General features: G+C 38.6%; 1 protein-coding gene across 1 annotated transcript in view; it reads right to left on the reverse strand.

Moving 5' to 3' along the window:
- LOC115101946 (basal cell adhesion molecule-like) overlaps positions 1 to 22,727 on the reverse strand; it is a 206,667-nt gene extending 183,940 nt beyond the window's left edge. Inside the window, exon 1 of the mRNA XM_065008009.1 lies at positions 22,552 to 22,727. The gene's annotated coding sequence lies outside the window, so the exon portion shown is untranslated. The remainder of the gene's footprint in view (positions 1 to 22,551) is intronic.
- Between the last annotated feature and the right edge of the window lie 689 nt (positions 22,728 to 23,416).

Genomic DNA, 23,416 nt, shown 5'->3' on the forward strand with positions numbered 1-23,416 from the left:
AGCCTAACCCTTCCCTATTGCAGTTCTTGTTTCTAAATGAAAGGTTTAGCCTAACCCTTCCCTATTACAGTTCTTGTTTCTAAATGAAAGGTTTAGCCTAACCCTTCCCTACTGCAGTTCTTGTTTCTAAATGAAAGGTTTAGCCTAACCCTTCCCTATTACAGTTCTTGTTTCTAAATGAAAGGTTTAGCCTAACCCTTCCCTATTACAGTTCTTGTTTCTAAATGAAAGGTTTAGCCTAACCCTTCCCTATTGCAGTTCTTGTTTCTAAATGAAAGGTTTAGCCTAACCCTTCCCTATTACAGTTCTTGTTTCTAAATGAAAGGTTTAGCCTAACCCTTCCCTACTGCAGTTCTTGTTTCTAAATGAAAGGTTTAGCCTAACCCTTCCCTATTGCAGTTCTTGTTTCTAAATGAAAGGTTTAGCCTAACCCTTCCCTATTACAGTTCTTGTTTCTAAATGAAAGGTTTAGCCTAACCCTTCCCTATTGCAGTTCTTGTTTCTAAATGAAAGGTTTAGCCTAACCCTTCCCTACTGCAGTTCTTGTTTCTAAATGAAAGGTTTAGCCTAACCCTTCCCTATTACAGTTCTTGTTTCTAAATGAAAGGTTTAGCCTAACCCTTCCCTACTGCAGTTCTTGTTTCTAAATGAAAGGTTTAGCCTAACCCTTCCCTACTGCAGTTCTTGTTTCTAAATGAAAGGTTTAGCCTAACCCTTCCCTATTACAGTTCTTGTTTCTAAATGAAAGGTTTACCTAACCCTTCCCTATTACAGTTTTTGTTTCTAAATGAAAGGTTTAGCCTAACCCTTCCCTACTGCAGTTCTTGTTTCTAAATGAAAGGTTTAGCCTAACCCTTCCCTATTACAGTTCTTGTTTCTAAATGAAAGGTTTAGCCTAACCCTTCCCTACTGCAGTTCTTGTTTCTAAATGAAAGGTTTAGCCTAACCCTTCCCTATTACAGTTCTTGTTTCTAAATGAAAGGTTTAGCCTAACCCTTCCCTACTGCAGTTCTTGTTTCTAAATGAAAGGTTTAGCCTAACCCTTCCCTATTGCAGTTCTTGTTTCTAAATGAAAGGTTTAGCCTAACCCTTCCCTACTGCAGTTCTTGTTTCTAAATGAAAGGTTTAGCCTAACCCTTCCCTATTACAGTTCTTGTTTCTAAATGAAAGGTTTAGCCTAACCCTTCCCTACTGCAGTTCTTGTTTCTAAATGAAAGGTTTAGCCTAACCCTTCCCTATTACAGTTCTTGTTTCTAAATGAAAGGTTTAGCCTAACCCTTCCCTATTACAGTTCTTGTTTCTAAATGAAAGGTTTAGCCTAACCCTTCCCTACTGCAGTTCTTGTTTCTAAATGAAAGGTTTAGCCTAACCCTTCCCTACTGCAGTTCTTGTTTCTAAATGAAAGGTTTAGCCTAACCCTTCCCTATTACAGTTCTTGTTTCTAAATGAAAGGTTTAGCCTAACCCTTCCCTATTACAGTTCTTGTTTCTAAATGAAAGGTTTAGCCTAACCCTTCCCTACTGCAGTTCTTGTTTCTAAATGAAAGGTTTAGCCTAACCCTTCCCTATTACAGTTCTTGTTTCTAAATGAAAGGTTTAGCCTAACCCTTCCCTATTACAGTTCTTGTTTCTAAATGAAAGGTTTAGCCTAACCCTTCCCTATTACAGTTCTTGTTTCTAAATGAAAGGTTTAGCCTAACCCTTCCCTTGCAGTTCTTGTTTCTAAATGAAAGGTTTAGCCTAACCCTTCCCTATTGCAGTTCTTGTTTCTAAATGAAAGGTTTAGCCTAACCCTTCCCTACTGCAGTTCTTGTTTCTAAATGAAAGGTTTAGCCTAACCCTTCCCTATTGCAGTTCTTGTTTCAGTTCCCTTGCAGTTCTTGTTTCTAAATGAAAGGTTTAGCCTAACCCTTCCCTACTGCAGTTCTTGTTTCTAAATGAAAGGTTTAGCCTAACCCTTCCCTATTACAGTTCTTGTTTCTAAATGAAAGGTTTAGCCTAACCCTTCCCTACTGCAGTTCTTGTTTCTAAATGAAAGGTTTAGCCTAACCCTTCCCTATTACAGTTCTTGTTTCTAAATGAAAGGTTTAGCCTAACCCTTCCCTATTGCAGTTCTTGTTTCTAAATGAAAGGTTTAGCCTAACCCTTCCCTATTACAGTTCTTGTTTCTAAATGAAAGGTTTAGCCTAACCCTTCCCTACTGCAGTTCTTGTTTCTAAATGAAAGGTTTAGCCTAACCCTTCCCTATTACAGTTCTTGTTTCTAAATGAAAGGTTTAGCCTAACCCTTCCCTATTGCAGTTCTTGTTTCTAAATGAAAGGTTTAGCCTAACCCTTCCCTACTTCAGTTCTTGTTTCTAAATGAAAGGTTTAGCCTAACCCTTCCCTATTACAGTTCTTGTTTCTAAATGAAAGGTTTAGCCTAACCCTTCCCTATTACAGTTCTTGTTTCTAAATGAAAGGTTTAGCCTAACCCTTCCCTACTGCAGTTCTTGTTTCTAAATGAAAGGTTTAGCCTAACCCTTCCCTACTGCAGTTCTTGTTTCTAAATGAAAGGTTTAGCCTAACCCTTCCCTATTGCAGTTCTTGTTTCTAAATGAAAGGTTTAGCCTAACCCTTCCCTATTGCAGTTCTTGTTTCTAAATGAAAGGTTTAGCCTAACCCTTCCCTACTGCAGTTCTTGTTTCTAAATGAAAGGTTTAGCCTAACCCTTCCCTATTACAGTTCTTGTTTCTAAATGAAAGGTTTAGCCTAACCCTTCCCTATTACAGTTCTTGTTTCTAAATGAAAGGTTTAGCCTAACCCTTCCCTATTACAGTTCTTGTTTCTAAATGAAAGGTTTAGCCTAACCCTTCCCTATTACAGTTCTTGTTTCTAAATGAAAGGTTTAGCCTAACCCTTCCCTACTGCAGTTCTTGTTTCTAAATGAAAGGTTTAGCCTAACCCTTCCCTATTACAGTTCTTGTTTCTAAATGAAAGGTTTAGCCTAACCCTTCCCTATTACAGTTCTTGTTTCTAAATGAAAGGTTTAGCCTAACCCTTCCCTACTGCAGTTCTTGTTTCTAAATGAAAGGTTTAGCCTAACCCTTCCCTATTACAGTTCTTGTTTCTAAATGAAAGGTTTAGCCTAACCCTTCCCTATTACAGTTCTTGTTTCTAAATGAAAGGTTTAGCCTAACCCTTCCCTATTACAGTTCTTGTTTCTAAATGAAAGGTTTAGCCTAACCCTTCCCTACTGCAGTTCTTGTTTCTAAATGAAAGGTTTAGCCTAACCCTTCCCTATTACAGTTCTTGTTTCTAAATGAAAGGTTTAGCCTAACCCTTCCCTATTGCAGTTCTTGTTTCTAAATGAAAGGTTTAGCCTAACCCTTCCCTACTGCAGTTCTTGTTTCTAAATGAAAGGTTTAGCCTAACCCTTCCCTATTGCAGTTCTTGTTTCTAAATGAAAGGTTTAGCCTAACCCTTCCCTACTGCAGTTCTTGTTTCTAAATGAAAGGTTTAGCCTAACCCTTCCCTACTGCAGTTCTTGTTTCTAAATGAAAGGTTTAGCCTAACCCTTCCCTACTGCAGTTCTTGTTTCTAAATGAAAGGTTTAGCCTAACCCTTCCCTACTGCAGTTCTTGTTTCTAAATGAAAGGTTTAGCCTAACCCTTCCCTATTACAGTTCTTGTTTCTAAATGAAAGGTTTAGCCTAACCCTTCCCTATTACAGTTCTTGTTTCTAAATGAAAGGTTTAGCCTAACCCTTCCCTACTGCAGTTCTTGTTTCTAAATGAAAGGTTTAGCCTAACCCTTCCCTATTACAGTTCTTGTTTCTAAATGAAAGGTTTAGCCTAACCCTTCCCTATTACAGTTCTTGTTTCTAAATGAAAGGTTTAGCCTAACCCTTCCCTATTACAGTTCTTGTTTCTAAATGAAAGGTTTAGCCTAACCCTTCCCTATTACAGTTCTTGTTTCTAAATGAAAGGTTTAGCCTAACCCTTCCCTACTGCAGTTCTTGTTTCTAAATGAAAGGTTTAGCCTAACCCTTCCCTACTGCAGTTCTTGTTTCTAAATGAAAGGTTTAGCCTAACCCTTCCCTACTGCAGTTCTTGTTTCTAAATGAAAGGTTTACTAACCCTTCCCTATTACAGTTCTTGTTTCTAAATGAAAGGTTTAGCCTAACCCTTCCCTACTGCAGTTCTTGTTTCTAAATGAAAGGTTTAGCCTAACCCTTCCCTATTACAGTTCTTGTTTCTAAATGAAAGGTTTAGCCTAACCCTTCCCTATTACAGTTCTTGTTTCTAAATGAAAGGTTTAGCCTAACCCTTCCCTATTACAGTTCTTGTTTCTAAATGAAAGGTTTAGCCTAACCCTTCCCTATTACAGTTCTTGTTTCTAAATGAAAGGTTTAGCCTAACCCTTCCCTACTGCAGTTCTTGTTTCTAAATGAAAGGTTTAGCCTAACCCTTCCCTATTACAGTTCTTGTTTCTAAATGAATAGCCTAACCCTTCCCTATTGCAGTTCTTGTTTCTAAATGAAAGGTTTAGCCTAACCCTTCCCTATTGCAGTTCTTGTTTCTAAATGAAAGGTTTAGCCTAACCCTTCCCTATTGCAGTTCTTGTTTCTAAATGAAAGGTTTAGCCTAACCCTTCCCTACTGCAGTTCTTGTTTCTAAATGAAAGGTTTAGCCTAACCCTTCCCTACTGCAGTTCTTGTTTCTAAATGAAAGGTTTAGCCTAACCCTTCCCTACTGCAGTTCTTGTTTCTAAATGAAAGGTTTAGCCTAACCCTTCCCTACTGCAGTTCTTGTTTCTAAATGAAAGGTTTAGCCTAACCCTTCCCTACTGCAGTTCTTGTTTCTAAATGAAAGGTTTAGCCTAACCCTTCCCTATTACAGTTCTTGTTTCTAAATGAAAGGTTTAGCCTAACCCTTCCCTACTGCAGTTCTTGTTTCTAAATGAAAGGTTTAGCCTAACCCTTCCCTATTACAGTTCTTGTTTCTAAATGAAAGGTTTAGTTCTTGTTTCTAAATGAAAACCCTTCCCTATTACAGTTCTTGTTTCTAAATGAAAGGTTTAGCCTAACCCTTCCCTATTACAGTTCTTGTTTCTAAATGAAAGGTTTAGCCTAACCCTTCCCTATTACAGTTCTTGTTTCTAAATGAAAGGTTTAGCCTAACCCTTCCCTATTACAGTTCTTGTTTCTAAATGAAAGGTTTAGCCTAACCCTTCCCTATTACAGTTCTTGTTTCTAAATGAAAGGTTTAGCCTAACCCTTCCCTATTACAGTTCTTGTTTCTAAATGAAAGGTTTAGCCTAACCCTTCCCTATTGCAGTTCTTGTTTCTAAATGAAAGGTTTAGCCTAACCCTTCCCTACTGCAGTTCTTGTTTCTAAATGAAAGGTTTAGCCTAACCCTTCCCTAGTTCTTGTTTCTAAATGAAAGGTTTAGCCTAACCCTTCCCTATTGCAGTTCTTGTTTCTAAATGAAAGGTTTAGCCTAACCCTTCCCTACTGCAGTTCTTGTTTCTAAATGAAAGGTTTAGCCTAACCCTTCCCTATTGCAGTTCTTGTTTCTAAATGAAAGGTTTAGCCTAACCCTTCCCTATTACAGTTCTTGTTTCTAAATGAAAGGTTTAGCCTAACCCTTCCCTACTGCAGTTCTTGTTTCTAAATGAAAGGTTTAGCCTAACCCTTCCCTATTGCAGTTCTTGTTTCTAAATAAAGGTTTAGCCTAACCCTTCCCTATTGCAGTTCTTGTTTCTAAATGAAAGGTTTAGCCTAACCCTTCCCTATTGCAGTTCTTGTTTCTAAATGAAAGGTTTAGCCTTACCCTTCCCTACTGCAGTTCTTGTTTCTAAATGAAAGGTTTAGCCTAACCCTTCCCTACTGCAGTTCTTGTTTCTAAATGAAAGGTTTAGCCTAACCCTTCCCTATTACAGTTCTTGTTTCTAAATGAAAGGTTTAGCCTAACCCTTCCCTATTACAGTTCTTGTTTCTAAATGAAAGGTTTAGCCTAACCCTTCCCTACTGCAGTTCTTGTTTCTAAATGAAAGGTTTAGCCTAACCCTTCCCTATTACAGTTCTTGTTTCTAAATGAAAGGTTTAGCCTAACCCTTCCCTATTACAGTTCTTGTTTCTAAATGAAAGGTTTAGCCTAACCCTTCCCTATTACAGTTCTTGTTTCTAAATGAAAGGTTTAGCCTAACCCTTCCCTATTACAGTTCTTGTTTCTAAATGAAAGGTTTAGCCTAACCCTTCCCTACTGCAGTTCTTGTTTCTAAATGAAAGGTTTAGCCTAACCCTTCCCTATTACAGTTCTTGTTTCTAAATGAAAGGTTTAGCCTAACCCTTCCCTACTGCAGTTCTTGTTTCTAAATGAAAGGTTTAGCCTAACCCTTCCCTATTACAGTTCTTGTTTCTAAATGAAAGGTTTAGCCTAACCCTTCCCTATTACAGTTCTTGTTTCTAAATGAAAGGTTTAGCCTAACCCTTCCCTATTACAGTTCTTGTTTCTAAATGAAAGGTTTAGCCTAACCCTTCCCTATTACAGTTCTTGTTTCTAAATGAAAGGTTTAGCCTAACCCTTCCCTACTGCAGTTCTTGTTTCTAAATGAAAGGTTTAGCCTAACCCTTCCCTACTGCAGTTCTTGTTTCTAAATGAAAGGTTTAGCCTAACCCTTCCCTATTACAGTTCTTGTTTCTAAATGAAAGGTTTAGCCTAACCCTTCCCTATTACAGTTCTTGTTTCTAAATGAAAGGTTTAGCCTAACCCTTCCCTACTGCAGTTCTTGTTTCTAAATGAAAGGTTTAGCCTAACCCTTCCCTATTACAGTTCTTGTTTCTAAATGAAAGGTTTAGCCTAACCCTTCCCTATTACAGTTCTTGTTTCTAAATGAAAGGTTTAGCCTAACCCTTCCCTATTACAGTTCTTGTTTCTAAATGAAAGGTTTAGCCTAACCCTTCCCTACTGCAGTTCTTGTTTCTAAATGAAAGGTTTAGCCTAACCCTTCCCTATTACAGTTCTTGTTTCTAAATGAAAGGTTTAGCCTAACCCTTCCCTACTGCAGTTCTTGTTTCTAAATGAAAGGTTTAGCCTAACCCTTCCCTATGCAGTTCTTGTTTCTAAATGAAAGGTTTAGCCGAACCCTTCCCTATTGCAGTTCTTGTTTCTAAATGAAAGGTTTAGCCTAACCCTTCCCTACTGCAGTTCTTGTTTCTAAATGAAAGGTTTAGCCTAACCCTTCCCTATTGCAGTTCTTGTTTCTAAATGAAAGGTTTAGCCTAACCCTTCCCTACTGCAGTTCTTGTTTCTAAATGAAAGGTTTAGCCTAACCCTTCCCTATTACAGTTCTTGTTTCTAAATGAAAGGTTTAGCCTAACCCTTCCCTACTGCAGTTCTTGTTTCTAAATGAAAGGTTTAGCCTAACCCTTCCCTATTACAGTTCTTGTTTCTAAATGAAAGGTTTAGCCTAACCCTTCCCTACTGCAGTTCTTGTTTCTAAATGAAAGGTTTAGCCTAACCCTTCCCTATTACAGTTCTTGTTTCTAAATGAAAGGTTTAGCCTAACCCTTCCCTATTACAGTTCTTGTTTCTAAATGAAAGGTTTAGCCTAACCCTTCCCTATTACAGTTCTTGTTTCTAAATGAAAGGTTTAGCCTAACCCTTCCCTATTACAGTTCTTGTTTCTAAATGAAAGGTTTAGCCTAACCCTTCCCTATTGCAGTTCTTGTTTCTAAATGAAAGGTTTAGCCTAACCCTTCCCTACTGCAGTTCTTGTTTCTAAATGAAAGGTTTAGCCTAACCCTTCCCTACTGCAGTTCTTGTTTCTAAATGAAAGGTTTAGCCTAACCCTTCCCTATTGCAGTTCTTGTTTCTAAATGAAAGGTTTAGCCTAACCCTTCCCTACTGCAGTTCTTGTTTCTAAATGAAAGGTTTAGCCTAACCCTTCCCTACTGCAGTTCTTGTTTCTAAATGAAAGGTTTAGCCTAACCCTTCCCTATTACAGTTCTTGTTTCTAAATGAAAGGTTTAGCCTAACCCTTCCCTATTACAGTTCTTGTTTCTAAATGAAAGGTTTAGCCTAACCCTTCCCTATTACAGTTCTTGTTTCTAAATGAAAGGTTTAGCCTAACCCTTCCCTACTGCAGTTCTTGTTTCTAAATGAAAGGTTTAGCCTAACCCTTCCCTATTACAGTTCTTGTTTCTAAATGAAAGGTTTAGCCTAACCCTTCCCTATTACAGTTCTTGTTTCTAAATGAAAGGTTTAGCCTAACCCTTCCCTACTGCAGTTCTTGTTTCTAAATGAAAGGTTTAGCCTAACCCTTCCCTACTGCAGTTCTTGTTTCTAAATGAAAGGTTTAGCCTAACCCTTCCCTATTACAGTTCTTGTTTCTAAATGAAAGGTTTAGCCTAACCCTTCCCTACTGCAGTTCTTGTTTCTAAATGAAAGGTTTAGCCTAACCCTTCCCTATTACAGTTCTTGTTTCTAAATGAAAGGTTTAGCCTAACCCTTCCCTACTGCAGTTCTTGTTTCTAAATGAAAGGTTTAGCCTAACCCTTCCCTACTACAGTTCTTGTTTCTAAATGAAAGGTTTAGCCTAACCCTTCCCTATTACAGTTCTTGTTTCTAAATGAAAGGTTTAGCCTAACCATTCCCTATTACAGTTCTTGTTTCTAAATGAAAGGTTTAGCCTAACCCTTCCCTACTACAGTTTTGTTTCTAAATGAAAGGTTTAGCCTAACCCTTCCCTATTACAGTTCTTGTTTCTAAATGAAAGGTTTAGCCTAACCCTTCCCTGCTGCAGTTCTTGTTTCTAAATGAAAGGTTTAGCCTAACCCTTCCCTATTACAGTTCTTGTTTTAAATGAAAGGTTTAGCCTAACCCTTCCCTATTACAATGTTTCTAAATGAAAGGTTTAGCCTAACCCTTCCCTATTACAGTTCTTGTTTCTAAATGAAAGGTTTAGCCTAACCCTTCCCTATTACAGTTCTTGTTTCTAAATGAAAGGTTTAGCCTAACCCTTCCCTACTGCAGTTCTTGTTTCTAAATGAAAGGTTTAGCCTAACCCTTCCCTATTACAGTTCTTGTTTCTAAATGAAAGGTTTAGCCTAACCCTTCCCTATTGCAGTTCTTGTTTCTAAATGAAAGGTTTAGCCTAACCCTTCCCTACTGCAGTTCTTGTTTCTAAATGAAAGGTTTAGCCTAACCCTTCCCTATTGCAGTTCTTGTTTCTAAATGAAAGGTTTAGCCTAACCCTTCCCTATTGCAGTTCTTGTTTCTAAATGAAAGGTTTAGCCTAACCCTTCCCTACTGCAGTTCTTGTTTCTAAATGAAAGGTTTAGCCTAACCCTTCCCTACTGCAGTTCTTGTTTCTAAATGAAAGGTTTAGCCTAACCCTTCCCTATTACAGTTCTTGTTTCTAAATGAAAGGTTTCTAAATTACAGTTCTTGTTTCTAAATGAAAGGTTTAGCCTAACCCTTCCCTACTGCAGTTCTTGTTTCTAAATGAAAGGTTTAGCCTAACCCTTCCCTATTACAGTTCTTGTTTCTAAATGAAAGGTTTAGCCTAACCCTTCCCTATTACAGTTCTTGTTTCTAAATGAAAGGTTTAGCCTAACCCTTCCCTATTACAGTTCTTGTTTCTAAATGAAAGGTTTAGCCTAACCCTTCCCTATTACAGTTCTTGTTTCTAAATGAAAGGTTTAGCCTAACCCTTCCCTACTGCAGTTCTTGTTTCTAAATGAAAGGTTTAGCCTAACCCTTCCCTATTGCAGTTCTTGTTTCTAAATGAAAGGTTTAGCCTAACCCTTCCCTATTACAGTTCTTGTTTCTAAATGAAAGGTTTAGCCTAACCCTTCCCTACTGCAGTTCTTGTTTCTAAATGAAAGGTTTAGCCTAACCCTTCCCTACTGCAGTTCTTGTTTCTAAATGAAAGGTTTAGCCTAACCCTTCCCTACTGCAGTTCTTGTTTCTAAATGAAAGGTTTAGCCTAACCCTTCCCTACTGCAGTTCTTGTTTCTAAATGAAAGGTTTAGCCTAACCCTTCCCTACTGCAGTTCTTGTTTCTAAATGAAAGGTTTAGCCTAACCCTTCCCTATTACAGTTCTTGTTTCTAAATGAAAGGTTTAGCCTAACCCTTCCCTAACAGTTCTTGTTTCTAAATGAAAGGTTTAGCCTAACCCTTCCCTATTACAGTTCTTGTTTCTAAATGAAAGGTTTAGCCTAACCCTTCCCTACTGCAGTTCTTGTTTCTAAATGAAAGGTTTAGCCTAACCCTTCCCTATTACAGTTCTTGTTTCTAAATGAAAGGTTTAGCCTAACCCTTCCCTATTACAGTTCTTGTTTCCTAACCCTTCCCTATTACAGTTCTTGTTTCTAAATGAAAGGTTTAGCCTAACCCTTCCCTATTACAGTTCTTGTTTCTAAATGAAAGGTTTAGCCTAACCCTTCCCTACTGCAGTTCTTGTTTCTAAATGAAAGGTTTAGCCTAACCCTTCCCTATTACAGTTCTTGTTTCTAAATGAAAGGTTTAGCCTAACCCTTCCCTATTACAGTTCTTGTTTCTAAATGAAAGGTTTAGCCTAACCCTTCCCTATTACAGTTCTTGTTTCTAAATGAAAGGTTTAGCCTAACCCTTCCCTACTGCAGTTCTTGTTTCTAAATGAAAGGTTTAGCCTAACCCTTCCCTATTACAGTTCTTGTTTCTAAATGAAAGGTTTAGCCTAACCCTTCCCTATTGCAGTTCTTGTTTCTAAATGAAAGGTTTAGCCTAACCCTTCCCTATTGCAGTTCTTGTTTCTAAATGAAAGGTTTAGCCTAACCCTTCCCTATTGCAGTTCTTGTTTCTAAATGAAAGGTTTAGCCTAACCCTTCCCTATTACAGTTCTTGTTTCTAAATGAAAGGTTTAGCCTAACCCTTCCCTACTGCAGTTCTTGTTTCTAAATGAAAGGTTTAGCCTAACCCTTCCCTATTGCAGTTCTTGTTTCTAAATGAAAGGTTTAGCCTAACCCTTCCCTACTGCAGTTCTTGTTTCTAAATGAAAGGTTTAGCCTAACCCTTCCCTACTGCAGTTCTTGTTTCTAAATGAAAGGTTTAGCCTAACCCTTCCCTACTGCAGTTCTTGTTTCTAAATGAAAGGTTTAGCCTAACCCTTCCCTATTACAGTTCTTGTTTCTAAATGAAAGGTTTAGCCTAACCCTTCCCTATTACAGTTCTTGTTTCTAAATGAAAGGTTTAGCCTAACCCTTCCCTACTGCAGTTCTTGTTTCTAAATGAAAGGTTTAGCCTAACCCTTCCCTATTACAGTTCTTGTTTCTAAATGAAAGGTTTAGCCTAACCCTTCCCTATTACAGTTCTTGTTTCTAAATGAAAGGTTTAGCCTAACCCTTCCCTATTACAGTTCTTGTTTCTAAATGAAAGGTTTAGCCTAACCCTTCCCTATTACAGTTCTTGTTTCTAAATGAAAGGTTTAGCCTAACCCTTCCCTACTGCAGTTCTTGTTTCTAAATGAAAGGTTTAGCCTAACCCTTCCCTATTACAGTTCTTGTTTCTAAATGAAAGGTTTAGCCTAACCCTTCCCTATTACAGTTCTTGTTTCTAAATGAAAGGTTTAGCCTAACCCTTCCCTATTACAGTTCTTGTTTCTAAATGAAAGGTTTAGCCTAACCCTTCCCTACTGCAGTTCTTGTTTCTAAATGAAAGGTTTAGCCTAACCCTTCCCTATTACAGTTCTTGTTTCTAAATGAAAGGTTTAGCCTAACCCTTCCCTACTGCAGTTCTTGTTTCTAAATGAAAGGTTTAGCCTAACCCTTCCCTATTGCAGTTCTTGTTTCTAAATGAAAGGTTTAGCCTAACCCTTCCCTATTACAGTTCTTGTTTCTAAATGAAAGGTTTAGCCTAACCCTTCCCTATTACGTTCTTGTTTCTAAATGTTTCTAAATGAAAGGTTTAGCCTAACCCTTCCCTATTGCAGTTCTTGTTTCTAAATGAAAGGTTTAACCCTTCCCTAGCAGTTCTTGTTTCTAAATGAAAGGTTTAGCCTAACCCTTCCCTACTGCAGTTCTTGTTTCTAAATGAAAGGTTTAGCCTAACCCTTCCCTATTGCAGTTCTTGTTTCTAAATGAAAGGTTTAGCCTAACCCTTCCCTACTGCAGTTCTTGTTTCTAAATGAAAGGTTTAGCCTAACCCTTCCCTATTACAGTTCTTGTTTCTAAATGAAAGGTTTAGCCTAACCCTTCCCTATTACAGTTCTTGTTTCTAAATGAAAGGTTTAGCCTAACCCTTCCCTATTACAGTTCTTGTTTCTAAATGAAAGGTTTAGCCTAACCCTTCCCTACTGCAGTTCTTGTTTCTAAATGAAAGGTTTAGCCTAACCCTTCCCTATTACAGTTCTTGTTTCTAAATGAAAGGTTTAGCCTAACCCTTCCCTATTACAGTTCTTGTTTCTAAATGAAAGGTTTAGCCTAACCCTTCCCTATTACAGTTCTTGTTTCTAAATGAAAGGTTTAGCCTAACCCTTCCCTATTACAGTTCTTGTTTCTAAATGAAAGGTTTAGCCTAACCCTTCCCTACTGCAGTTCTTGTTTCTAAATGTTTTTCCCTATTACAGTTCTTGTTTCTAAATGAAAGGTTTAGCCTAACCCTTCCCTATTACAGTTCTTGTTTCTAAATGAAAGGTTTAGCCTAACCCTTCCCTATTACAGTTCTTGTTTCTAAATGAAAGGTTTAGCCTAACCCTTCCCTACTGCAGTTCTTGTTTCTAAATGAAAGGTTTAGCCTAACCCTTCCCTACTGCAGTTCTTGTTTCTAAATGAAAGGTTTAGCCGAACCCTTCCCTATTGCAGTTCTTGTTTCTAAATGAAAGGTTTAGCCTAACCCTTCCCTACTGCAGTTCTTGTTTCTAAATGAAAGGTTTAGCCTAACCCTTCCCTATTGCAGTTCTTGTTTCTAAATGAAAGGTTTAGCCTAACCCTTCCCTATTACAGTTCTTGTTTCTAAATGAAAGGTTTAGCCTAACCCTTCCCTACTGCAGTTCTTGTTTCTAAATGAAAGGTTTAGCCTAACCCTTCCCTATTACAGTTCTTGTTTCTAAATGAAAGGTTTAGCCTAACCCTTCCCTATTACAGTTCTTGTTTCTAAATGAAAGGTTTAGCCTAACCCTTCCCTACTGCAGTTCTTGTTTCTAAATGAAAGGTTTAGCCTAACCCTTCCCTATTACAGTTCTTGTTTCTAAATGAAAGGTTTAGCCTAACCCTTCCCTACTGCAGTTCTTGTTTCTAAATGAAAGGTTTAGCCTAACCCTTCCCTATTACAGTTCTTGTTTCTAAATGAAAGGTTTAGCCTAACCCTTCCCTACTGCAGTTCTTGTTTCTAAATGAAAGGTTTAGCCTAACCCTTCCCTACTGCAGTTCTTGTTTCTAAATGAAAGGTTTAGCCTAACCCTTCCCTATTACAGTTCTTGTTTCTAAATGAAAGGTTTAGCCTAACCCTTCCCTATTACAGTTCTTGTTTCTAAATGAAAGGTTTAGCCTAACCCTTCCCTACTGCAGTTCTTGTTTCTAAATGAAAGGTTTAGCCTAACCCTTCCCTATTACAGTTCTTGTTTCTAAATGAAAGGTTTAGCCTAACCCTTCCCTACTGCAGTTCTTGTTTCTAAATGAAAGGTTTAGCCTAACCCTTCCCTATTACAGTTCTTGTTTCTAAATGAAAGGTTTAGCCTAACCCTTCCCTACTGCAGTTCTTGTTTCTAAATGAAAGGTTTAGCCTAACCCTTCCCTATTACAGTTCTTGTTTCTAAATGAAAGGTTTAGCCTAACCCTTCCCTACTGCAGTTCTTGTTTCTAAATGAAAGGTTTAGCCTAACCCTTCCCTATTACAGTTCTTGTTTCTAAATGAAAGGTTTAGCCTAACCCTTCCCTATTACAGTTCTTGTTTCTAAATGAAAGGTTTAGCCTAACCCTTCCCTATTACAGTTCTTGTTTCTAAATGAAAGGTTTAGCCTAACCCTTCCCTATTACAGTTCTTGTTTCTAAATGAAAGGTTTAGCCTAACCCTTCCCTATTACAGTTCTTGTTTCTAAATGAAAGGTTTAGCCTAACCCTTCCCTAACAGTTCTTGTTTCTAAATGAAAGGTTTTAACCCTTCCCTATTACAGTTCTTGTTTCTAAATGAAAGGTTTAGCCTAACCCTTACAGTTCTTGTTTCCTACTATTACAGTTCTTGTTTCTAAATGAAAGGTTTAGCCTAACCCTTCCCTATTGCAGTTCTTGTTTCTAAATGAAAGGTTTAGCCTAACCCTTCCCTATTACAGTTCTTGTTTCTAAATGAAAGGTTTAGCCTAACCCTTCCCTATTACAGTTCTTGTTTCTAAATGAAAGGTTTAGCCTAACCCTTCCCTATTACAGTTCTTGTTTCTAAATGAAAGGTTTAGCCTAACCCTTCCCTACTGCAGTTCTTGTTTCTAAATGAAAGGTTTAGCCTAACCCTTCCCTATTACAGTTCTTGTTTCTAAATGAAAGGTTTAGTTCTTGTTTCTAAATGAAAGGTTTAACCCTTCCCTATTACAGTTCTTGTTTCTAAATGAAAGGTTTAGCCTAACCCTTCCCTATTACAGTTCTTGTTTCTAAATGAAAGGTTTAGCCTAACCCTTCCCTACTGCAGTTCTTGTTTCTAAATGAAAGGTTTAGCCTAACCCTTCCCTATTGCAGTTCTTGTTTCTAAATGAAAGGTTTAGCCTAACCCTTCCCTACTGCAGTTCTTGTTTCTAAATGAAAGGTTTAGCCTAACCCTTCCCTATTGCAGTTCTTGTTTCTAAATGAAAGGTTTAGCCTAACCCTTCCCTACTGCAGTTCTTGTTTCTAAATGAAAGGTTTAGCCTAACCCTTCCCTACTGCAGTTCTTGTTTCTAAATGAAAGGTTTAGCCTAACCATTCCCTACTGCAGTTCTTGTTTCTAAATGAAAGGTTTAGCCTAACCCTTCCCTATTACAGTTCTTGTTTCTAAATGAAAGGTTTAGCCTAACCCTTCCCTATTACAGTTCTTGTTTCTAAATGAAAGGTTTAGCCTAACCCTTCCCTACTGCAGTTCTTGTTTCTAAATGAAAGGTTTAGCCTAACCCTTCCCTATTACAGTTCTTGTTTCTAAATGAAAGGTTTAGCCTAACCCTTCCCTATTACAGTTCTTGTTTCTAAATGAAAGGTTTAGCCTAACCCTTCCCTATTACAGTTCTTGTTTCTAAATGAAAGGTTTAGCCTAACCCTTTTACAGTTCTTGTTTCTAACCCTTCCCTACTGCAGTTCTTGTTTCTAAATGAAAGGTTTAGCCTAACCCTTCCCTATTGCAGTTCTTGTTTCTAAATGAAAGGTTTAGCCTAACCCTTCCCTATTACAGTTCTTGTTTCTAAATGAAAGGTTTAGCCTAACCCTTCCCTATTACAGTTCTTGTTTCTAAATGAAAGGTTTAGCCTAACCCTTCCCTACTGCAGTTCTTGTTTCTAAATGAAAGGTTTAGCCTAACCCTTCCCTACTGCAGTTCTTGTTTCTAAATGAAAGGTTTAGCCTAACCCTTCCCTACTGCAGTTCTTGTTTCTAAATGAAAGGTTTAGCCTAACCCTTCCCTACTGCAGTTCTTGTTTCTAAATGAAAGGTTTAGCCTAACCCTTCCCTATTGCAGTTCTTGTTTCCTAACCCTTCCCTATTGCAGTTCTTGTTTCTAAATGAAAGGTTTAGCCTAACCCTTCCCTATTACAGTTCTTGTTTCTAAATGAAAGGTTTAGCCTAACCCTTCCCTACTGCAGTTCTTGTTTCTAAATGAAAGGTTTAGCCTAACCCTTCCCTATTAAAGGTTTAGCCTAACCCTTCCCTATTACAGTTCTTGTTTCTAAATGAAAGGTTTAGCCTAACCCTTCCCTACTGCAGTTCTTGTTTCTAAATGAAAGGTTTAGCCTAACCCTTCCCTACTGCAGTTCTTGTTTCTAAATGAAAGGTTTAGCCTAACCCTTCCCTATTACAGTTCTTGTTTCTAAATGAAAGGTTTAGCCTAACCCTTCCCTACTGCAGTTCTTGTTTCTAAATGAAAGGTTTAGCCTAACCCTTCCCTATTACAGTTCTTGTTTCTAAATGAAAGGTTTAGCCTAACCCTTCCCTACTGCAGTTCTTGTTTCTAAATGAAAGGTTTAGCCTAACCCTTCCCTATTACAGTTCTTGTTTCTAAATGAAAGGTTTAGCCTAACCCTTCCCTATTACAATGTTTCTAAATGAAAGGTTTAGCCTAACCCTTCCCTATTACAGTTCTTGTTTCTAAATGAAAGGTTTAGCCTAACCCTTCCCTATTACAGTTCTTGTTTCTAAATGAAAGGTTTAGCCTAACCCTTCCCTACTGCAGTTCTTGTTTCTAAATGAAAGGTTTAGCCTAACCCTTCCCTATTACAGTTCTTGTTTCTAAATGAAAGGTTTAGCCTAACCCTTCCCTATTACAGTTCTTGTTTCTAAATGAAAGGTTTAGCCTAACCCTTCCCTATTACAGTTCTTGTTTCTAAATGAAAGGTTTAGCCTAACCCTTCCCTACTGCAGTTCTTGTTTCTAAATGAAAGGTTTAGCCTAACCCTTCCCTACTACAGTTCTTGTTTCTAAATGAAAGGTTTAGCCTAACCCTTCCCTATTACAGTTCTTGTTTCTAAATGAAAGGTTTAGCCTAAACAGTTCTTGTTTCTAAATGAAAGGTTTAGCCTAACCCTTCCCTATTGCAGTTCTTGTTTCTAAATGAAAGGTTTAGCCTAACCCTTCCCTATTACAGTTCTTGTTTCTAAATGAAAGGTTTAGCCTAACCCTTCCCTATTACAGTTCTTGTTTCTAAATGAAAGGTTTAGCCTAACCCTTCCCTACTGCAGTTCTTGTTTCTAAATGAAAGGTTTAGCCTAACCCTTCCCTATTACAGTTCTTGTTTCTAAATGAAAGGTTTAGCCTAACCCTTCCCTATTACAGTTCTTGTTTCTAAATGAAAGGTTTAGCCTAACCCTTCCCTACTGCAGTTCTTGTTTCTAAATGAAAGGTTTAGCCTAACCCTTCCCTATTGCAGTTCTTGTTTCTAAATGAAAGGTTTAGCCTAACCCTTCCCTACCAGTTCTTGTTTCCCTAACCCTTCCTATTACAGTTCTTGTTTCTAAATGAAAGGTTTGTTTCCCTAAATGAAAGGTTTAGCCTAACCCTTCCCTATTACAGTTCTTGTTTCTAAATGAAAGGTTTAGCCTAACCCTTCCCTATTACAGTTCTTGTTTCTAAATGAAAGGTTTAGCCTAACCCTTCCCTACTGCGTTCTTGTTTCTAAATGAAAGGTTTAGCCTAACCCTTCCCTATTACAGTTCTTGTTTCTAAATGAAAGGTTTAGCCTAACCCTTCCCTATTACAGTTCTTGTTTCTAAATGAAAGGTTTAGCCTAACCCTTCCCTATTACAGTTCTTGTTTCTAAATGAAAGGTTTAGCCTAACCCTTCCCTATTACAGTTCTTGTTTCTAAATGAAAGGTTTAGCCTAACCCTTCCCTATTACAGTTCTTGTTTCTAAATGAAAGGTTTAGCCTAACCCTTCCCTATTACAGTTCTTGTTTCTAAATGAAAGGTTTAGCCTAACCCTTCCCTATTACAGTTCTTGTTTCTAAATGAAAAGGTTTAGCCTAACCCTTCCCTATTACAGTTCTTGTTTCTAAATGAAAGGTTTAGCCTAACCCTTCCCTATTACAGTTCTTGTTTCTAAATGAAAGGTTTAGCTAACCCTTCCCTACTGCAGTTCTTGTTTCTAAATGAAAGGTTTAGCCTAACCCTTCCCTATTGCAGTTCTTGTTTCTAAATGAAAGGTTTAGCCTAACCCTTCCCTATTACAGTTCTTGTTTCTAAATGAAAGGTTTAGCCTAACCCTTCCCTATTACAGTTCTTGTTTCTAAATGAAAGGTTTAGCCTAACCCTTCCCTATTGCAGTTCTTGTTTCTAAATGAAAGGTTTAGCCGAACCCTTCCCTATTACAGTTCTTGTTTCTAAATGAAAGGTTTAGCCTAACCCTTCCCTATTGCAGTTCTTGTTTCTAAATGAAAGGTTTAGCCTAACCCTTCCCTATTACAGTTCTTGTTTCTAAATGAAAGGTTTAGCCTAACCCTTCCCTATTACAGTTCTTGTTTCTAAATGAAAGGTTTAGCCTAACCCTTCCCTACTGCAGTTCTTGTTTCTAAATGAAAGGTTTAGCCTAACCCTTCCCTACTGCAGTTCTTGTTTCTAAATGAAAGGTTTAGCCTAACCCTTCCCTATTACAGTTCTTGTTTCTAAATGAAAGGTTTAGCCTAACCCTTCCCTATTACAGTTCTTGTTTCTAAATGAAAGGTTTAGCCTAACCCTTCCCTATTACAGTTCTTGTTTCTAAATGAAAGGTTTAGCCTAACCCTTCCCTATTACAGTTCTTGTTTCTAAATGAAAGGTTTAGCCTAACCCTTCCCTACTGCAGTTCTTGTTTCTAAATGAAAGGTTTAGCCTAACCCTTCCCTACTGCAGTTCTTGTTTCTAAATGAAAGGTTTAGCCTAACCCTTCCCTATTACAGTTCTTGTTTCTAAATGAAAGGTTTAGCCTAACCCTTCCCTATTACAGTTCTTGTTTCTAAATGAAAGGTTTAGCCTAACCATTCCCTATTACAGTTCTTGTTTCTAAATGAAAGGTTTAGCCTAACCCTTCCCTACTACAGTTTTGTTTCTAAATGAAAGGTTTAGCCTAACCCTTCCCTACTGCAGTTCTTGTTTCTAAATGAAAGGTTTAGCCTAACCCTTCCCTATTACAGTTCTTGTTTCTAAATGAAAGGTTTAGCCTAACCCTTCCCTACTGCAGTTCTTGTTTCTAAATGAAAGGTTTAGCCTAACCCTTCCCTATTACAGTTCTTGTTTCTAAATGAAAGGTTTAGCCTAACCCTTCCCTATTACAGTTCTTGTTTCTAAATGAAAGGTTTAGCCTAACCCTTCCCTATTACAGTTCTTGTTTCTAAATGAAAGGTTTAGCCTAACCCTTCCCTATTACAGTTCTTGTTTCTAAATGAAAGGTTTAGCCTAACCCTTCCCTATTACAGTTCTTGTTTCTAAATGAAAGGTTTAGCCTAACCCTTCCCTACTGCAGTTCTTGTTTCTAAATGAAAGGTTTAGCCTAACCCTTCCCTATTACAGTTCTTGTTTCTAAATGAAAGGTTTAGCCTAACCCTTCCCTATTACAGTTCTTGTTTCTAAATGAAAGGTTTAGCCTAACCCTTCCCTATTACAGTTCTTGTTTCTAAATGAAAGGTTTAGCCTAACCCTTCCCTATTACAGTTCTTGTTTCTAAATGAAAGGTTTAGCCTAACCCTTCCCTATTACAGTTCTTGTTTCTAAATGAAAGGTTTAGCCTAACCCTTCCCTATTACAGTTCTTGTTTCTAAATGAAAGGTTTAGCCTAACCCTTCCCTATTACAGTTCTTGTTTCTAAATGAAAGGTTTAGCCTAACCCTTCCCTATTACAGTTCTTGTTTCTAAATGAAAGGTTTAGCCTAACCCTTCCCTAACAGTTCTTGTTTCTAAATGAAAGGTTTAGCCTAACCCTTCCCTATTACAGTTCTTGTTTCTAAATGAAAGGTTTAGCCTAACCCTTCCCTATTACAGTTCTTGTTTCTAAATGAAAGGTTTAGCCTAACCCTTCCCTATTACAGTTCTTGTTTCTAAATGAAAGGTTTAGCCTAACCCTTCCCTACTGCAGTTCTTGTTTCTAAATGAAAGGTTTAGCCTAACCTTCCCTATTACAGTTCTTGTTTCTAAATGAAAGGTTTAGCCTAACCCTTCCCTATTACAGTTCTTGTTTCTAAATGAAAGGTTTAGCCTAACCCTTCCCTATTACAGTTCTTGTTTCTAAATGAAAGGTTTAGCCTAACCCTTCCCTATTGCAGTTCTTGTTTCTAAATGAAAGGTTTAGCCGAACCCTTCCCTATTACAGTTCTTGTTTCTAAATGAAAGGTTTAGCCTAACCCTTCCCTATTACAGTTCTTGTTTCTAAATGAAAGGTTTAGCCTAACCCTTCCCTATTACAGTTCTTGTTTCTAAATGAAAGGTTTAGCCTAACCCTTCCCTATTACAGTTCTTGTTTCTAAATGAAAGGTTTAGCCTAACCCTTCCCTATTACAGTTCTTGTTTCTAAATGAAAGGTTTAGCCTAACCCTTCCCTATTACAGTTCTTGTTTCTAAATGAAAGGTTTAGCCTAACCCTTCCCTACTGCAGTTCTTGTTTCTAAATGAAAGGTTTAGCCTAACCCTTCCCTACTGCAGTTCTTGTTTCTAAATGAAAGGTTTAGCCTAACCCTTCCCTATTACAGTTCTTGTTTCTAAATGAAAGGTTTAGCCTAACCCTTCCCTACTGCAGTTCATGTTTCTAAATGAAAGGTTTAGCCTAACCCTTCCCTACTGCAGTTCTTGTTTCTAAATTAAAGGTTTAGCATAACCCTTCCCTACTGCAGTTCATGTTTCTAAATGAAAGGTTTAGCCTAACCCTTCCCTATTACAGTTCTTGTTTCTAAATGAAAGGTTTAGCCTAACCCTTCCCTACTGCAGTTCTTGTTTCTAAATGAAAGGTTTAGCCTAACCCTTCCCTACTGCAGTTCTTGTTTCTAAATGAAAGGTTTTAACCCTTCCCTACTGCAGTTCTTGTTTCTAAATGAAAGGTTTAGCCTAACCCTTCCCTACTGCAGTTCTTGTTTCTAAATGAAAGGTTTAGCCTAACCCTTCCCTATTACAGTTCTTGTTTCTAAATGAAAGGTTTAGCCTAACCCTTCCCTATTACAGTTCTTGTTTCTAAATGAAAGGTTTAGCCTAACCCTTCCCTACTGCAGTTCTTGTTTCTAAATGAAAGGTTTAGCCGAACCCTTCCTTATTACAGTTCTTGTTTCTAAATGAAATTTTTAGCCTAACCCTTCCCTATTACAGTTCTTGTTTCTAAATGAAAGGTTTAGCCTAACCCTTCCCTACTGCAGTTCTTTTTTCTAAATGAAAGGTTTAGCCGAACCCTTCCCTATTTCAGTTCTTGTTTCTAAATGAAAGGTTTAGCCTAACCCTTCCCTATTACAGTTCTTGTTTCTAAATGAAAGGTTTAGCCTAACCCTTCCCTATTACAGTTCTTGTTTCTAAATGAAAGGTTTAGCCTAACCCTTCCCTACTGCAGTTCTTGTTTCTAAATGAAAAGGAACAGTGCAGACATTTAGTATACAGAAGCTACAAAACTGGGTGAATCAGCTATAATGTGATGGCCGGCGCACATGGTCTGCCACAGCGGTGTGATAAACGGGCACGTTAGCTACCCGCCTAGCTTTCCTTGGCAGCCGAGCACACGCCAGCCAGTCAGAGAGTCTGCTAGCCTCTATAACCTTGACTGACTGGGGTGCCCAATGCCAGACTGCTCCACAATGTTAGAGCTGGGCTTTCACTTACAGCTGACAGCCACAGATACATGCACACAACACACACACACATTTGACCCCCCCCCCTCCCTTTCGGACCACAAAGAGTTGTATTATGCCTACTCTCCAACACCCATGTCATTGTGCGTGAGTCACGGTCCTTTTTTCCTCACTGCTGAGTCACTGCGGCCATTATACCAGAGAGAGAATGACGGAGAGAATGACAGAGGGAAAGAGAGAGAGAAGGATCATAAGGACAGAGAGATAATGTAAATGAAAAAAATAAAAAGACATGAAAAGAGTTTGCTGGTCAGGGTTATGCATGGTCCCCCCCTCTTTAGGACAGGGGGCCCCTCTTTAGGACAGGGTCCCCCCCTTTAGGACAGGGTACCCCCCTTTAGGACAGGGTCACCCCCTTTAGGACAAGGTCACCCCCTCTTCAGGTCAGGGTAACGTTTTGACAGTCCAAATCAATACATGTTAGTATAATCAACTGACAGCAGATGGTATGTCTAGGCACGGGCTACAACTGAAACCTGAGTGTCTGCTGTGCCGCATGCGTGTGTGTGTGTGTGTGTGTGTGTGTGTGTGTGTGTGTGTGTGTGTGTGTGTGTGTGTGTGTGTGTGTGTGTGTGTGTGTGTGTGTGTGTGTGTGTGTGTGTGTGTGTGTGTGTGTGTGTGTGTGAGGGAGTGAAGCTATAGTCTGTGGTTGGCTGTGTGTGTCCTATAGATTCCGATAATAGATCCGGTAACAGTCCAACTCTCTGTGCTCCAAGTCACCTCAAACCACCCGCATACACCACCCCATTCACCCCAAACACCACTCATGTCTCACTCACTTCCTCACTGTCAGCAACAGTGGCCTAGCTGTTATGTCATGCCCTGACACATGAACCCGTGGTCATTAATCATCACTGTCAGTATATGTGATGACAAAGCACTGATGAATGCAGCCACACTGTATAGACCTTACAGTACATCTCAATCTGTGAGGCGGTGTGTGGCGGGAACCATGGAACCAAATCCTCTTTGTAGAGGGAAAATACTGTAATCAATGAGCATTGAGTAAATTTACACACTGACATAATCTTCCTGTCAGGACAGGGTCACCCCCTTGGCCCTGCCACTCACCCTCTCCTCCTCGTCTTTCTCTTCTTCCTCCTCTTCATCCTCCTCTTCATCTCGTGCCCCTCCTTGTGTCTGCTTCTGCTTTCCAAGAGAATCATCTCCTCAGCTCATCTGCATGCAAAGTGCCCTGGTTCCAGCTGTGAACGAGGAATTGAAATGGAAATGGAATAGAGAAAGAACAGATTATCCTCTTCTAACGCACGCCATGCCTCCTGGCTGGCCCACCAGCTGAGTACAGAGAAAGAGGGAGAAAAAAAAGAGAGAGTGGGGGCCGCGTTAGAAGAAAGAGAGAGAGGGGTCAGAGATAGTTGAGAGAGAAGGTACAAAGTAAGTGGAGGGACCAAGACATGTCAGAATGGAGAAAGTCTTTATATACGGGCTAGACATTAAGTGGCCCCGAAATGTTGCTGGTTCGAATACCCAAGCCGACTAGGTGACAAATCTGGTCCATGTGCCCTTGAGCAAGGCACTTAACACTCATCTTTCCTGTAAGTCTTTCTGGTTAAGAGTGTCTGCTATATGACTAAAAATGTAAAATATAGTCAAACGTTGGAAACAAACCCTGTTAGATGTCTTAAAGTGCCTTCGGAAAGTATTCATACCCCTTGACATTTTGTTACGTTACAGCCTTATTCTAAAATGGATTACATAAAAAATCTTCCTCATCAATCTACATACAATACCCCATAATGACATCACAATACCCCATAATGACAAAGCGAAAAAAAACATACCCCATAAAGACACATTTATTATTTATTAATGTATTAAAAATTAAAAACTGAAATACCATATTTACACAAGTATTCAGACCCTTTGCTATGACACTCAAAATTGTGCTCAGGTGTATCCTGTTTCCATTGATCAC

Source organism: Oncorhynchus nerka, linkage group LG3 (genome assembly GCF_034236695.1).
Source record: "Oncorhynchus nerka isolate Pitt River linkage group LG3, Oner_Uvic_2.0, whole genome shotgun sequence".
Taxonomy (NCBI): Eukaryota; Metazoa; Chordata; class Actinopteri; order Salmoniformes; family Salmonidae; genus Oncorhynchus; species Oncorhynchus nerka.